We start from the raw sequence: 14,184 nt of genomic DNA, 5'->3' as shown, positions 1-14,184 counted from the left end.
GGACCCCGCGAACTGCGAGAGGGGCCCGGCGGCGGCAGCGGGCCGCCTCACAAACCCGCCCCGCGCTCGCTGGCTCCACGCGATTCCTCCCACCCCGGCTGCTGCCGGTTCCCCCGGTGTGACACCACCCCCACCCCCCCCCGCCGTGGGCGTTAGGAGCGCGGCCGGCGGGGAAAGGGGCGGAGCGGAGCCGGGGACCGGGGACGAAGAGGAGGAGGAGGAGGAGGAGGAGGAGGAAGAGGAAGAAGAAGAAGAGGTGGAGGAGGAGGAGGAGGAGAGCGCGGCGCGCGGGACACGGCTGCGCGCGCCCGCCGCCTTCTCAGGTGAGCCACGGGCGAGGGGGGGGGGGGGGGCGTACACGCGTGTTTCTGTAGGTGTGGGCGGCGGGCGGGAGGCGCGGCCCCGGGGCCCGGGGGGGTCCGGCCCGCCCCGGTCCTGAACTTCCCCGCACTCGGAGGGAAAGTTTCTGGAGGAGGCGGCGGTTTCCAGCCCCGGCGGTGCGCGGGGTGAGGCGGGCGGTGGCGGCGGCAGCCCCCGCTCGTCGGCGAAAAAAGGAAAAAAAAAAAAAAAAAAAAAAAAAAAAAGAAGAACCGCTCGGGAGAGCCCGAGGAACCTTCGCGGCCCCCGGCCCGGAGACGCCTCTGCCCGGTGAGAAGCGAACGTGCGCGGCCGCGTCCAGCCCCGCCGGGCCGGGGTTAACGGGAGCGAGGGACGGAGGAGGCGAGCGGGCGCTGCGGCGGCTGTGCCGCTGCCGGAGCCGGGGACACCCCGGCGCTGTCCCCCGGTAAAGGAGGCAGCCGGTGGGAAGGGAAGCCCGAGGCGAGGTGCGGGACCGCAGCCGAGGGTCTCCGCCGCTCCTGCAGCCGTGCCGCCGGTACCCGAAACGCAGAGTGGTTTCCTTAAATTCCCTCCTTTGGGCCGGGGAAATCTGGATGTTCCTAGCTAGAGCGCTGCGTGCACTGGCAAATGCAACTTTAATTTTCATCCGCATTGCAAATGCGTTGAGCCTCTGATACCTGTTCTGTTCCGCTGTCAAACAGATCTTTGAAATGGAAGGGGGGAGAGGAAGGGGTCAGACTTAAGCTGCAGCAGGAAAATGAAGTGCAAGAGACGTGTCCAAGAAAACAGCCTGAAAGTGATCAGATGCCGGCAGCAAGATGCCTTTTGCTGTGTGTTTGTTGAGGACAGCTGCCCCCTTATCTGAAGCATTTGGGGGGGGGGGGGGTATCTGGATGGAAACTAGATGGTGGGAATGCTTTCCTGAAAAGGAAGCCATCGAGGCTCCAGTGCTTCAGGTGGCCCTTTTCTGTGCCAGTGTCGCTCCTCTTCATTACGGTGGCAGTGCTTGTTCCTCAGCCTGGGCTGGCTTCTCGGAGCGCGGCTGTACGGTGCTTGGCACAACGGCATCCTGATCTCAGGGCCTTAGGATGTTACTGTAAACTGGATTATAAATACACTGTCACACACACACGTTCCTTCTTTCCATCCTAGCCTCTGCTTTGTGAATAGCTGGTTGTAACGCTTGGATAAAATTCTGTTTTTCTTTACAGATCTTCTTTTCTTATCAAGTGATGGCTTTTGTTCTATGCAGTTAGTTTTGTTATCCTAGGAAGGGCTTTTTACTTCTGGATTTGGGAGATGGCAGCAAGCTCCTTATCTTTTTTAAAAAAATTATTTGCTATATAATTAAAAAGTACTACTTTCCTGACACTCCATTTTTAACTGTGGCCCCTCGTGGGTAAGCAGAACTGTCACTGAACTTATACTTCCATACACAGAAGGATTGTGGGGTGTTATTTATTAACTGTGCTGTGGACAGTCCCTATCTCATAACTTAGAGGGTCGTTTATAACAGGTTGCTTTTGGCAGCTCTGGAAGATTTACTTGCTTTCTTATGTTCCTTGCAGGAAAGGCCTCTCCTCTTTGCATGGAGAGCATCACTCCAGCCCGAGGGCTTTCTGGTGGGAGGGCTCGGTGCTGGGAAGGGTCCTGCCTTCTGCTCCCATTGCCTGCCTGGCTGTGGTGAGCAGGGACGGACAGGCCGAGAGGATTAAGCTCTTGAAGTAGGTGCAGGGTTGTTCTTGTCACTGGGAACACCCTCTCTGTAGGAGCGGTTAAGGATGTAGAATAACATGGAATGCGGAGAGTAAGGCTGTGAGGGCGTGGGGCGGTGGAAGTGTGCAGGGCGCTGAAACGATCAGGAAACATTAAGCTGGGAAGGTGGGAGATGCTGCATGGAGGTGAAGCAGAGAGCTGTGGGGTGAGAAGTTAAGTTTCTAACACAGTACCTCTGTGCAAGGCAGAGGACGGGTTTACGTGCACGCAACCCTGTGGCTTTCTTTCCATGTCTCTGGATGTAGCTTGAGTTCAGAGTGTCTATGTATTACATAGGAAGAGCTGTGCTTGCTCAAGTCTGCCCACGCCTGGTCCTTCCAGAGTCTGTGAAGGAAAGCTTGTGTCTGAACACCTCGGGGCTCTCTCCTTCCAGACCTCTGGAAGGGGCTCTGCTCAGGTATCCTGCATCTGAGCGTTAGCTAGTGTGCAGTGGGGATGAGTACGGCACCGGTCCGGGCTTGAGCAGGCTCATACCCCGGGTCAGGTAGTGCTACCCCAAAGTGCCTCGCAGGAACACACGGGTAAGAGAGACGTCGGAGGGTTGGCAGAGCGGTGTGGCAGGAGGTTGGGTAGTGCCTGGATATGTGGAGGGATGGGGAATGCCTCCTTGCTGGCCTTGGTGCTATAATTTTATGCTCTGAAATATGCATATAGGAAGGAGGAGGCAGAGAGAGCTTGTTCCAGCTTTATTCCTTCAATACCTGCATGTGCCAGATGCCAGCACCAGGGAAGAAGCATTTCATTCCTTCAGAACAAGAGGCCAGATCTGTTCTTTTATTCCTTCTCACTTATGTCAGGATTTTTATGTTGGTTATTTTGGCAGACATATGATTCATCTTCCTTTCCCCATCTGTCCTGGGTCTTCCAGTGTTGTCAAATGTCCTCCCGTTTCAGCAAGACTCTGACTTGCAAAAAATTGCCACAAACGTAACCCTTGCAGCTGGTGGTGTGGGAGAGGAGGTGTCCCAGCTTGGTTCTCAGACCACGGGTTGCCTTAGCAAGGTGGACAGTTTGGAAGATTATAATCAGCATGTGAACGCGTTCAGGTATCTGCGAGCATCCATGCTGTCCGGTCTTTCTTTTCATCATACTGTAATGGGGAATGCTTCGGGAGTAAAAATAGATATATGGAAAAGCCTATATAAGCTGAAATCTGTGAACAGCTCCACGTTATCTGGGAACTGAAACACTTTCTACAGTGGAGCTCACAGTTCAGACCTTGCCTGCTCTCCTCCTTCCTCCCCTGCCTTTCTCTTGACACAGCTCATGGATTTCTCTGCTCCCATAAGCAGAGCCAAGAGCCGTCTCCTCTGTGCTGCCAGGCTGATGCAGCCCAGCCGGTAGCATCTCCGTACCCGGTGGGTGAGAGCTGGTGCTCCTTCGGCTGCGCGAGGTGGGCCAGATGCAGAGGCAGAAGGAAGGCAAAGCTGGCTGTCACGTTTGCCACGCTTGGGCTGACCCCCTCTCTCACACCAGCTCTGCAGCCTGGGTGCAGCTCAGGGGCTCACGTGCAGGCGGGTTTCTTTCCCTCCAAGGTTTGTAACTGCTTTGTTCTGCTCTGCCATCAGCAAAATGTATGGCTGAGATTTGGTCACTGCTAAACTGGAACAAAACAGCTGGTTCTTTTGGGAGGTATTTTAGGATTTCTCCTCCCCACCCCAATGTTTTTGCAAAGCAGAAGGCTAATCTCGCGTTTCTCAGCCGCAGTGTTTTTACGTGTAGGGCTTTGGCATGCAACTGAGCCACATGTATGCTCGGAGAGACTGCAAAAAGGAAACTGATTTGGGGAAATTAGTTCAAATGGTGCCTCTGCTTTTGGGAATTTAGATCTTAGCCAGCACACTTGCTACCTTCAACCTCAGAGGTCTCAGTGAGACACATGCACAGATCATGATATTCATAATTTCAGAGTCTTATTTGACAGAAAATAGAATAGGAGAGCATGAATGTACAAGCGTACATATTTCGTTATAGGGTTCCTTAAAAATAGTTTCTGGTAAAAGAGGATTTCTACTATGAGCAAAGAATCGTATCTTTAGCGAGTCCTTTGTTAACTTAGCTACTCTCAGTTTCATCAAATGGGGACTATATCCCCAGGAATTCCTCTGACACAGGTTTCCCCTGAGTTGGCATGATTATCCAATTACAATTTTAAGAAAATTACAGCAAGGATAACTGGCTAAAGATAGAAGTCTCTGAGAGTGTTAGGGAAAGAGAAGGAAAGAGTGTGAGAGAGTGAGAGCTTCACTTTGTCATCTGAGTAAAATGAGGAGAATTATACCAGTCCTTAACTTTTTCAGTGAGTGGAGTCAAGGTCCCTGGTGTTGGGTTTGGACCTTCTTGCTTTCCTTCTTACTCTCCTACTTCTCTCTCTCTTGTTATGTGCCGACTCCATATTTATATGAAAAAGTTACGCTGATTCTTACGGAGTCTTTTCAGATTTACATGTGTTAACAAAAAGGGACCATTAATTTAAAAGCTCTGTTTGGGGCAGAGAATAAGAGACTGCCATGAATCCTGGGCTGAATCAGGGGAGTGGTAGGTGGCTCCTTCTCCTGGGAACACCGGGGAGGTGCCAGAGATCATTACCTTGGCAATCCCACCCAGAGTAGGGTCATCAAGAGCTACCAGCTCTTACCAGCTCTCTCTAGGTGTCCGCAGAAGGAGACCGTATTATCATGCCTGGAAGGAGAACTGGATGGTCAGGCGCTCCCATCCCATGTCCATCATGGGTATTGGGATCCCTGAGCTGGCACAGGGGAGTGCCCAGTTGATTCAGAAGCATTTGAGACTGCCATCAAGGCCGTTTAGTCTTCTTTATTGCTAACAGCTCTCTTAGGCATGGCTGGGCAAGCTTTACTATTTAATCCTTACAGCTTTGGATCTGGCCTTCAGCTTCAGCCAGCGTGGCCGCGGTCAGTGGGTTGTCTGGGCACAAGCTGGGAGCTCTGCGTTGCAGCCTGGAAGTACCACGGCAGAAGGCTGGTTCTGGGCTTTGCAGGGAGCTCCTCGGACAGGTTTGTTGTGCGACGGGAGGGCAAAGATGCAACGTGAATCGTGTGCTCGCACAAATACATAAGGAGCCTCTTCGTTTTTCCTAAGCTGAGGTGTTATCAGAATTAGAAGAGGACTTTAAAAAAAGGAAAAAAACAAAAAGAGAAAGTAAGTTTTAATGCCTCTCTGTCTCTTTAACTAGAAAAGCTGCTGTGTGTTGTGGTGTTTTGGGGGTTGTTGTTTTTTGTTTTTTTTATTCCTCTCCTGGCTTTGCTTAATCCCTTGCATGACTGAAAGAAAGTGTAATGAAATATCCTGACTCTCTTAGGCCTGATCCTGTCCACTCATAGGCATGTGATATTTTCAGATGTTCAGAGGATGATTCTTATATATTCGATCAGCTTGTGTGTAAAAGCTTGCAAAACTGTGACCTAAATGTTTATCCTTAGTGCTGACAGGATGCTGTGGAGCTGTTTAACGATATATTTGTAACAATTATGCTGCTTGGCGAGGAAGATATGACGTTTTCTTCTCAGAGGGATTATTTGGGTTTTTTTGCCTTTTGCTGCCTGTGATTTGTGGTTATAGTTGCCTTTCTTTATCATCTTACCTTTTGTCCTAGATGTAAATAAAGAGCTAATTACAGTTAATCTCAGTGCAAGGGAATGAAATTTTTAAAGAGTGAAAAATAACTCCCATCTGTTAGATTTGCAGTAACGTTTTGGGGTTTGCCTTCTACTCGGAAGGAAGCCAAAACTTATCTTGCTCAATTTAAAGTTTTCCTTGCAATATTTAAACTGGATTTTTAATCATTTAAAAAACAAACAGAAGTGGAAATAGCTTTTCGAATTATGTTTGGCCATGCTCTTAACATGCTGGTTGCTAAAATGTGAACAGCTCTGTCATGTTCCTACTGAAATGAGTTGAAATCCTACTACCGGATTCTATAGGAACAGGTTTGAAACCTTATTCTGGAAAAGCCTCTATTTTTCATAGTGGTGTATTGCATTTCTGTGTTTCCTGCGTTCTGGGACTCCATGTGCCCAGCCAACCAGCCCCAAAATGACTTGTTCCAAGGGAACTGCTGCTTAAGTGGTTACTATTTAAGACAGGCTCAGAACCCAAGTTTTGCGTGGTGGGTATGTGGTACATTTAGCCCCATCAGCTCCAGTGACTGCTGAGCTCAGGGAATTAATCTATACTTTGCACTCATGTGTTATCTTTCATCTCGGCATCTCTAAGCACTTTAGAGACATTAAGATGCACAGCTGTGGTGTGAGGTGGGGAGAGGCTGTTATAAGTGTGGCTGGGGAAACAGAGGCACAGATTTCAGAAGCCCCTACTAATGCACTCCGTTCAGGGGACAGCCATCTATAAGCTCTCTGATGCCTGATTATCAGGGAGGCACTACAATTTTTCATGCGCTACAGTTGGTGATTGATGCCTCTGTATGTTTCATGTAGATTAAGCAGAAACTCATATTGCTACCCTAAACCAGTAAACTGTTTTAAAATCTTCCACCTTAGAGACTTGCGGGAGCATAGTAAATGGCAGCGGCAGGAGCCCAAATTTCTAGTTATTATTTTCTGAGGTGAGCCCTAGTGCAAAAAGCAAATCTCACAAGGAACCAAAAGTAAAACCACCTCACCTCTACCCCACCATAGTAACATCTAGGGCCACCATAGTAACATCAGCAATCTGTTGATTCAAAGCTCCAGGATCTGTAGAAAATACTTATTCTGACAGTAAGAGCCGTACAAATTCACTCTAATACAAATAATTGGATTTGTTCCGTTGAGAAATAGCTACCTCCCCCTTCTTCCTTCAAGCACAGACACCTCCCAGCCCTTGTTTATAAGGAGGAATCTGGATAATGTGAGGGGGACGTATGTGTTGCTGCCCAGCGTGATAACGTTGGCAGGCTGTGAAGGGCTTGTAGGGCACCCAGCCTCTTTGAATGAGCACAGATGTGCTGCTGGATCCTAAAACGTGTTGCTCTAGCTAATTGTGCTGGTTGCAGTTGAGCCAGACAGGGCTTGTGTTGGGGTGACTGAAGGACGTGGCAAAACTCAGGCTCCACTGGATTAACATCCCCATGGACTGGGTTGTCTTTCCCCCTCATCCATTCTCCTGTAAAAATAGCCACAGCCCCAGTGCATTTACCTTTCTCCACCTTCCTCGTTCTGTCTCGCGTTGCTATGTGGGCTTTAGGGAGACTGTTTAATTCTGGCTCCTTGGGAGGCTGCACACACACAGACACCCCTGAACCAAGGCCATGGAGAGGTGGGAATGCTTTTCTCCGGGCTTACTGTGTCCTCCTCTTCTCCCACTGCACAGGGGAGCTGCATTTTCACATTTCAGCCCTGCTGAATAGCCCTGGGTTGTCGCCACCCAGGAAGGCAATGTTTTCCCCTTTCTAAGCTTCCCCCCCTCCCCTCCCCTTGTCTGCCAGGTGCAATGACTCTCTAATTGTTGCCAAGAAGTTTCAAAGAGCAAGAGGGGAAACAACCCAACTTTCCAAAGACACTTAGTGATTGCTTCCTCTCAATGCAAAGAGGTGAGGCAGCCCAGGGCTAGGGTCAGTGCAGATTTGAGAATATGAAGGCATCCGCTTCCTGGCATTGAAAATGCTCCGAACAGAAAATTTTGGAGACTTTTCAGATTTTTGGCCCTTTGCAGCAGGGTTTTAACACATAGCGGTATTTCCTCCTGTCACTGCTCCTTGTAGCCTTTGGAAATGTCAGCAGTGCATATATTGCCTTTTGTTTGTCATTCAGCTGGAGAAATGAATTCATTGCCCTCATGAGATCAATCATATTCTCCCCAAATAATTAATATTGATGACAATCACAGCACACTGCTTGCTGCCTGCAGCCCCTTCTCAGCCTTCCCACTGTGTAGGTGCTGTGGGTCACAGAGCAGACCTTCTCGTAGGAGGCTCCTGGACTTGAAAATTCAGGGTGCCGTTGTTAGAAGATTGAATTTAGAGCTGCACTGATGGGGTCAGTGCAGGCAGAGCCTGAGCAAGTTCCCTGTGAGGGTGCAACCTAATATTTGCAGAAGGAAATGTTAGAGACGTGGGGAGCAAATGTGATGAATGTGACATGGGAAGGATTGTCTTGTTCTGTTTCTCTTTTCCTCCTTTTTTCTGTCCGTGCCCAGCTTTTTCTAGTCCCCTTTGCAGAGCGCAACCGTACTGTGCTGACCAGGAAGGGGCAGGCACGTGGAAGAAAGTTGCTCTGATAGTCACCAGGAGGACCAAGTGGATGGGTTGGGAACATGGAGGCCCATGGGAGGGCTGGAAGGACCTCTGGAGAACTGCTTGTAAGTGGGTGTTGTCCTGGGGGAGGCAGGTGACTCCCAGGCTTTCAGTGCCTTTGCTCTTCCTTTTTCTATTGCTTTAAATTTTGCTGTGGATTGATGTGTAAAGCACACTTACAGAGCAGCTTGTTTGAGCTGAAGGAGGGGGAATGAAGCATCTTCATGTCTTATTCTTGTTTGCTTTTTCTTATAAGGCTAAATGCGATTAAATTAATGTGATTAATAGAAGTGCCGAGTGTGGAAACACTGTGTGGCCCAAACTTGAAAAAGAAAAACTCAGCTAGCTTGCTTTTACCCTTGAATATGTTGCTTATCCAAGGATGCCCGGAGTCACTCGAGGAAATCTTTCTCTTATGCCACCACAGGGAGAGTTGGAGATCAGGTCTTTGCCACTGGCAGCAGCATGGGTAAACCTGCCAGCGGTGCTGGAGGCATTGCAGTCTGCCTGGGGATTTTGTGGCAATGGTACAGTAAAAGAGATGCTTGGAAAGGGGAGTGAAACGCAGTGATGTGCTCTGGAGCACGGTGGTGCTTGGAGGCTTTTTGCTTGCTGTGCCCCTCTCTGGGGGAACAAGAAGGGGAAGATGTTGGCTGAATATGGAGCAGCCGTCCTGGGAATCTGGTCTGCAAGCACTGAGGGCTGTAAGGGGAGGAGGTGAAGTGACAGAGCAGGTATGTAGCTGGCAGCAAGGACTCGAACTTAAGAAACTCTTGGAGAGTTTTTTGAGACCGAGAGCCTATTACAGCTAGTGCTCAGCAGGACTGGGTGCAGCTCCTGTCGTGACAGTAGGGGCGTGCAGTGGGGCTGCAGAGCACTGGCTGCGCCAGGCTGGGCTTGCGAGGAAAACACCTCTCCTGGGAAGGCTGCTCTGGGGTTCAAGAGTGCCAGGCCAGTCCTGTGAAAGGCACTAAACCCAGCTGATAAGCCTGGTCGAGTCTGCATCGTATTCTCTGGCCTTAGAGACTTGGGCTGAGCTAGCTTGGAGTTGCTGCTGTGCAATCTGTTGCACAATGTGGATGTGCTGCTATATCCACAAGGACGTTGGAATAACCTCTTAGAGAGGGCAGTGGGGTTGCTTACATCTAAAACCCATTAAAAAGGTCAGGAGGCAGAATGTATAAATTAAATGCTTGTTCTCAGATGTGTCCAGGTGCTCCATGACAGCTAATCAGAACTATTCCAGCAAGGGAGGAATCTCACTCTGGATTCCTTAAGTGTCCTCAGGTCTCTGAGCCATGTTGGTTGCGGATTTCTTTTTTTCTGTGCAGAGATTAGTTTGTCAGTTTATTTTCCAGTAGCGCAATACGTGGGTATTTCTCAGAGCTCTCCTTTCACTGTAACATCGTTGTCCAAAATAGAAGCATTGTGTCTGACTTCATGGAAGGTCTCAGCTCTCTTTGAAGCTCTGTTGGAAGCTTTTCATTCCCTGGCTATTCAGACTTAAAAAATAGACTATCTTGGCTGGATACCTTTTGCTTGAGCACAGAAGTGCTCTTGTAGATTGGTGTTTGAACTGCTCGGTGGCCAAAGCGTGTGCATTGGTAATCCGTGCTATTTGATTTCATAGCTGTGGCTCAACCTGCCCCTCTTCAGCCCACTCCACAGATCTCTGGGTGATAGTCCCAGCTGTTTATTTGTATTGTCCAGGTGTGCATACATTTTGGAGAGGTGACGGATATTGAGCTAGTTTATTTTAAATGTATGAAATACAGTGTGCTCTGCCTGCTAAACAGCTGCCAGTGTATAATCAGCGGCACCCAGGGCTCCAGCAGAGCAGTGTGCAAGATCTGTAGCATTTCTGCTTTGCCAAGCCCTGAGAGGACCCCAGGCGAACTGAAAAGGAAAGGAGGGGATACTGACTTTCTTCAGATATATTTTTCAAGCCCCTCACACTTCTCTCCACATGTCTAGATTGCACTTTTTTCCTTTTCTCTTGAGAGGGGGAAAAACAGCTTCTTCCTCTGAATTCTCATTATTAGCGTTAAATCTGTTGAGCCAAAAGGACGCCAGGAGATGGTATCTAAATGCCAATAGCGGATCACAAATTCCCTGCCTGGCAATCGCCTCGATGTCCCAAACATTGGCACCGGCAGAGGCAAATCTTGCGCTACCAAGGAAGCTCCCAGAAATGATTCGCTGTTAATGAACGTCTCCCTGCTTTTCCCCGAGCCTCTGAGCCCAAGGTGGGGCTGCTGCCCGCTCTGCCCGCGGGAGCTCTTGGTGCTCTTTGAAGGTCAGCCTTGCTCCGGCAGTTTGCGCTGCTGTCTTGAAGGAGAAGTAGCTTGGGATCACCTCCTGGGGTGATCCCAGAGTGACACAGTGTGCAATTTGTTCATCCCCATGTTGGGGATTTAGTAAAAAGTAATTACTAAAAAGCCAGCAGACTGCAGCCCTTGGCCTGGATGTGCAGCGTGGGAGGCCAGGGAAGGGCAGCGGTGGGTGAGGGGCAAATGGAGCCACCTCGGATGCCTGGTGTCATGTCCTCAGCTGGCAAAGAGCTGGCTGAGCCACTGACCAAGAAGACTGTTTCTGGATTTTCTTGGGGTTTTTTTGTTTGTTTTTTCCTCTTTCTTCTGGGTACTCGTAGACCTGGGTGTAAAACTGTGTGTGAGCACTGTAGCTCTCCAGTGCCGGGAGCTGGTGCTTCCAGGTCCTGAGTGATGGTGGCCAGCTCTAGCCAAGGAAGACAGAAGATGCTTTGTGCTAGCGGCAGGGGAGACCTCTCACCAGGGCAGCTTTCTGTATGACTACCATCATTCCCCCCGCCCCTGCAAGAGCAAGTGTTTGATATTTGCTGTGATTCTGGCTAGTAACAAAGTTTCAGTCTGCTCAAATCTAAATGTTTCCTTTGGTTCTGATGATGTAAATTGCTTTTATGATAGAAACATTTCAGAACAAAACCCTTTCAGCCCGCTCTGTGGTCAGGCACGCGATAGCCTGGTAAGTGCAGCTACCCTGGCCGAAGTGGGACTTCAGCATCGATCTCGTAGGCTCCTGCCTTGGATGTGTCACCATTAGATGTGCTGACTGGGTCACACATACGGCTCCCGCGATATCCCTGATTGCGGGCCAGGCTTCAGCCCTGGCTGTCTCCTGCTGAAATATGCCTGGCTGTTAGGGAGCTGCTGCCAAGACAAATTGGGCTCCCTGCCCTTAGGAGAGATGCGACTGTTTTTCCGAGGATAGCGCTGGGGGCCCTTTGTTGGTCAGCGTGCCTGTGTTTGAAGTGGTGAGCGCGGTGTAGCGTGCGTGAGAGCAGGAGAAGCGTTCTGAGCTGCTTATGGAGTTCATCATCAAACTGCTGCTGGTTTTCTCCCCATTCTGTTCCTGGCAGCTGTCTGGGAAGGAAAATTTTAATGAACATGCCGATTCCTCCTGGGGAGAAAAGGCTGGACTTCCAAAACCCATCGCCCGTCTTTCTACCCACAACTCCAGAGATTTCAGTGTGACATTACGTTGCTCAGCAGGGCTTTCCTCAGGACTGGGCAGCTCGCTGCAGGAGTGGCTCTGCTTTGGGCACGGGTACGAGCAGAAAATACTGACACCGTAGCAAAGGGTGGTGCTGTGCGGTGCCCAAATGGCCTCCGGAGGAGAGGCAGGGTCAGAGAGATGCTGCGCAAAGCCCGGCTAAGTGGCACCAAGATGGTTTATGCTACAGTAATTCCCCCCTTTGTCTGACTTACTCCTGCACATACTGAAAAGCGAAAGTGTTTCCTGGAGCGCCGAAGGGCCTTTTCCCACTTTCCATTAGTGTTTTTGCTATTGCTTTTCTGCAGCGGCTTTTGCAGGCTGCCCTTTGTCTGCCTTTTGGATTCTTTGAATTTACTTGGACTGTACATCTATTTTCTACATAAGAAAACCCGGCAAACTCATCAAGCAGCCTTCTCCAGTGCTGCTGCACGATGATGCAGGGATGCAGGGCTCGTGGGCCCACAGTGATGTGGGAGCAGAGGACCTGTGCCCCTCTCCTGAGTGCCAGCCTCACTCTGCAGCCCGTCAGCCTTCAGCCCCAAGTCCACATGGCATTAGAAGCAAAACATTTCCTAAACTAGCTCACCCTGGTTTTTGCTAGCCTCCTTGTGTTTGCATCCCTTTTCCTGGGGCCAGTCCTGCACTCTTGAATGCTTTTGACTCAAAGGGGCTTGGGACAGAATTACAGAAAGAAAATAATATGTAAAACCTGCTGTGGCCAGTGTTATTTTTTTTCCTCTTTCTGAAACTGCTTTATTTCAAATGCCCTTTCAGCCAGAGCACTTAGTGGCAAGGTTTTGAAGGGCGCCTTTGTTCTGTGTGCCATAGTGTGACTTCTCAGCAAAAAGCAAAAAACCTGTCAGCTCTCCCTAGGTGCCTGTGGTTAGGAGGGACAAAGGCATTTTCTTGGAAAACGCAGCATTGTTCTGTAGAATTGGTACAGTGTCTTTGAGAATAGGTATGCAGTAGTTACTTTGAGTGCAGCTTTCTTCGTTAATTATTTGACATCTGTCTTGGGTTTTACAATCATTTGGAAAGCGCATAGCCTTTGAGGTGTCCATGCTGCTAAAGGCAGGAGGGTATAATTCCTTGCCTAGGTTTGTTTGGGAAGGGTGTTTTATTAAAAGGTATTTTATATGAAAATATTCATGCTTTTTCTGACATAAAGGCCACTTCTTGCCAGTATCAAATGAAAAAACAAACCTTTCCACCACCTCTGCTTTTAAAGACTGGAGACACTTCCACGACTGTGTTTCCCCCCACCCTGCTTTTCTTTGCTCCCCAGTAGACAGAATGTGAAAGTTTGAAGAAGAAAATGCTCAGGAACGAAAAGGAAACAATTTCTGATTTGAAACAAAATGAACGTTTCAAGGAAACAATTTCTGATTTGAAACAAAATGAATGTTTCAAGTTCCTTAAAAAAATTCCAGCAACAGCAGTGATGGATTGTTTTCCCCAACCGCTCTATGAATTATTATTATTAGAATGTTAATTTATGGAGACATTAAGAACACCTCAGTGTATATTGGTCTCGTGAGAAGTTCCTGGAGCGCTGAGGATGTATCAGAGCTCTACAGCCTTCTTCTGGCTGCTCTGATTGCCTGCTTTCTAGCTGTGATTTGATTTCTGAACTGGTATGCTCTTCTGCTCTCTGATTTTTTTCCTGGCTCCCTTTATTTTATTTGCTTGTGTACTAGAGGCAAGGTCTGTGTCCTTTTTGGGTGGACACGGTTAGGTGAACCCCTCTGCTGCAGGCTGGTGTTTGCACTCTCTGACCTCTGGCTCCTTTGGTTGCAGCCAGAGATGCTGGTGTTTCAGTGCAGTGATACCGAATTGTGCAACAGCTTAATCAGACACCACTGGAATTGCATCACATGCAGGCAAAATGGCAACATGCCTTCTGATGTCACAAAGCAAAGAAGCAGGTTGCTGGAAAAGGCTGAGAAAACTCTTGGTTCCTGGCAAGACCGGAGTGGGTTGTAGTCCTGTGGTGTCAGATTCTTATGGCATTGCAAAACCCACCCTCTCTCTGCAACTGAATGGATGCAATGCTTTTTTCCTGGTGTCACTGCAGAATCATGTTATCCTCCCTGGGGACAAATGATGACACTGTGTGACCACAGGACTGCTGAGGAAAGACCTTTCTCTTGGGGGTATATCACAGATTTCAGGCCTTTTAAAGCAAAGCATCACAATGCTAGCAGCACTAGTATACAAGAATTGGCCCCTGCACTGTGTTAGTAGTACAAACCATCAGATCCTGTGGCATTAATTTTTTTTTT

The 14,184-nt window shown here is 49.1% G+C and overlaps 1 protein-coding gene across 5 annotated transcripts in view; it reads left to right on the top strand.

Moving 5' to 3' along the window:
• Positions 1-251: 251 nt before the first annotated feature.
• IL1RAP (interleukin 1 receptor accessory protein) overlaps positions 252-14,184 on the top strand; it is a 49,793-nt gene continuing 35,860 nt past the window's right edge. For 2 of the 5 annotated variants that reach the window (XM_049802952.1, XM_049802955.1), the window contains exon 1: positions 382-648. The gene's annotated coding sequence lies outside the window, so the exon portion shown is untranslated. Of the gene's footprint in view, positions 324-378; positions 649-14,184 lie in introns of those variants that run through there. The other 3 variants (XM_049802956.1, XM_049802954.1, XM_049802957.1) reach the window with 3 other exon arrangements.

Source organism: Accipiter gentilis, chromosome 6, assembly GCF_929443795.1.
Source record: "Accipiter gentilis chromosome 6, bAccGen1.1, whole genome shotgun sequence".
NCBI classification, from domain to species: Eukaryota; Metazoa; Chordata; class Aves; order Accipitriformes; family Accipitridae; genus Astur; species Astur gentilis.
This window is presented reverse-complemented; position numbering and strand designations above follow the sequence as displayed.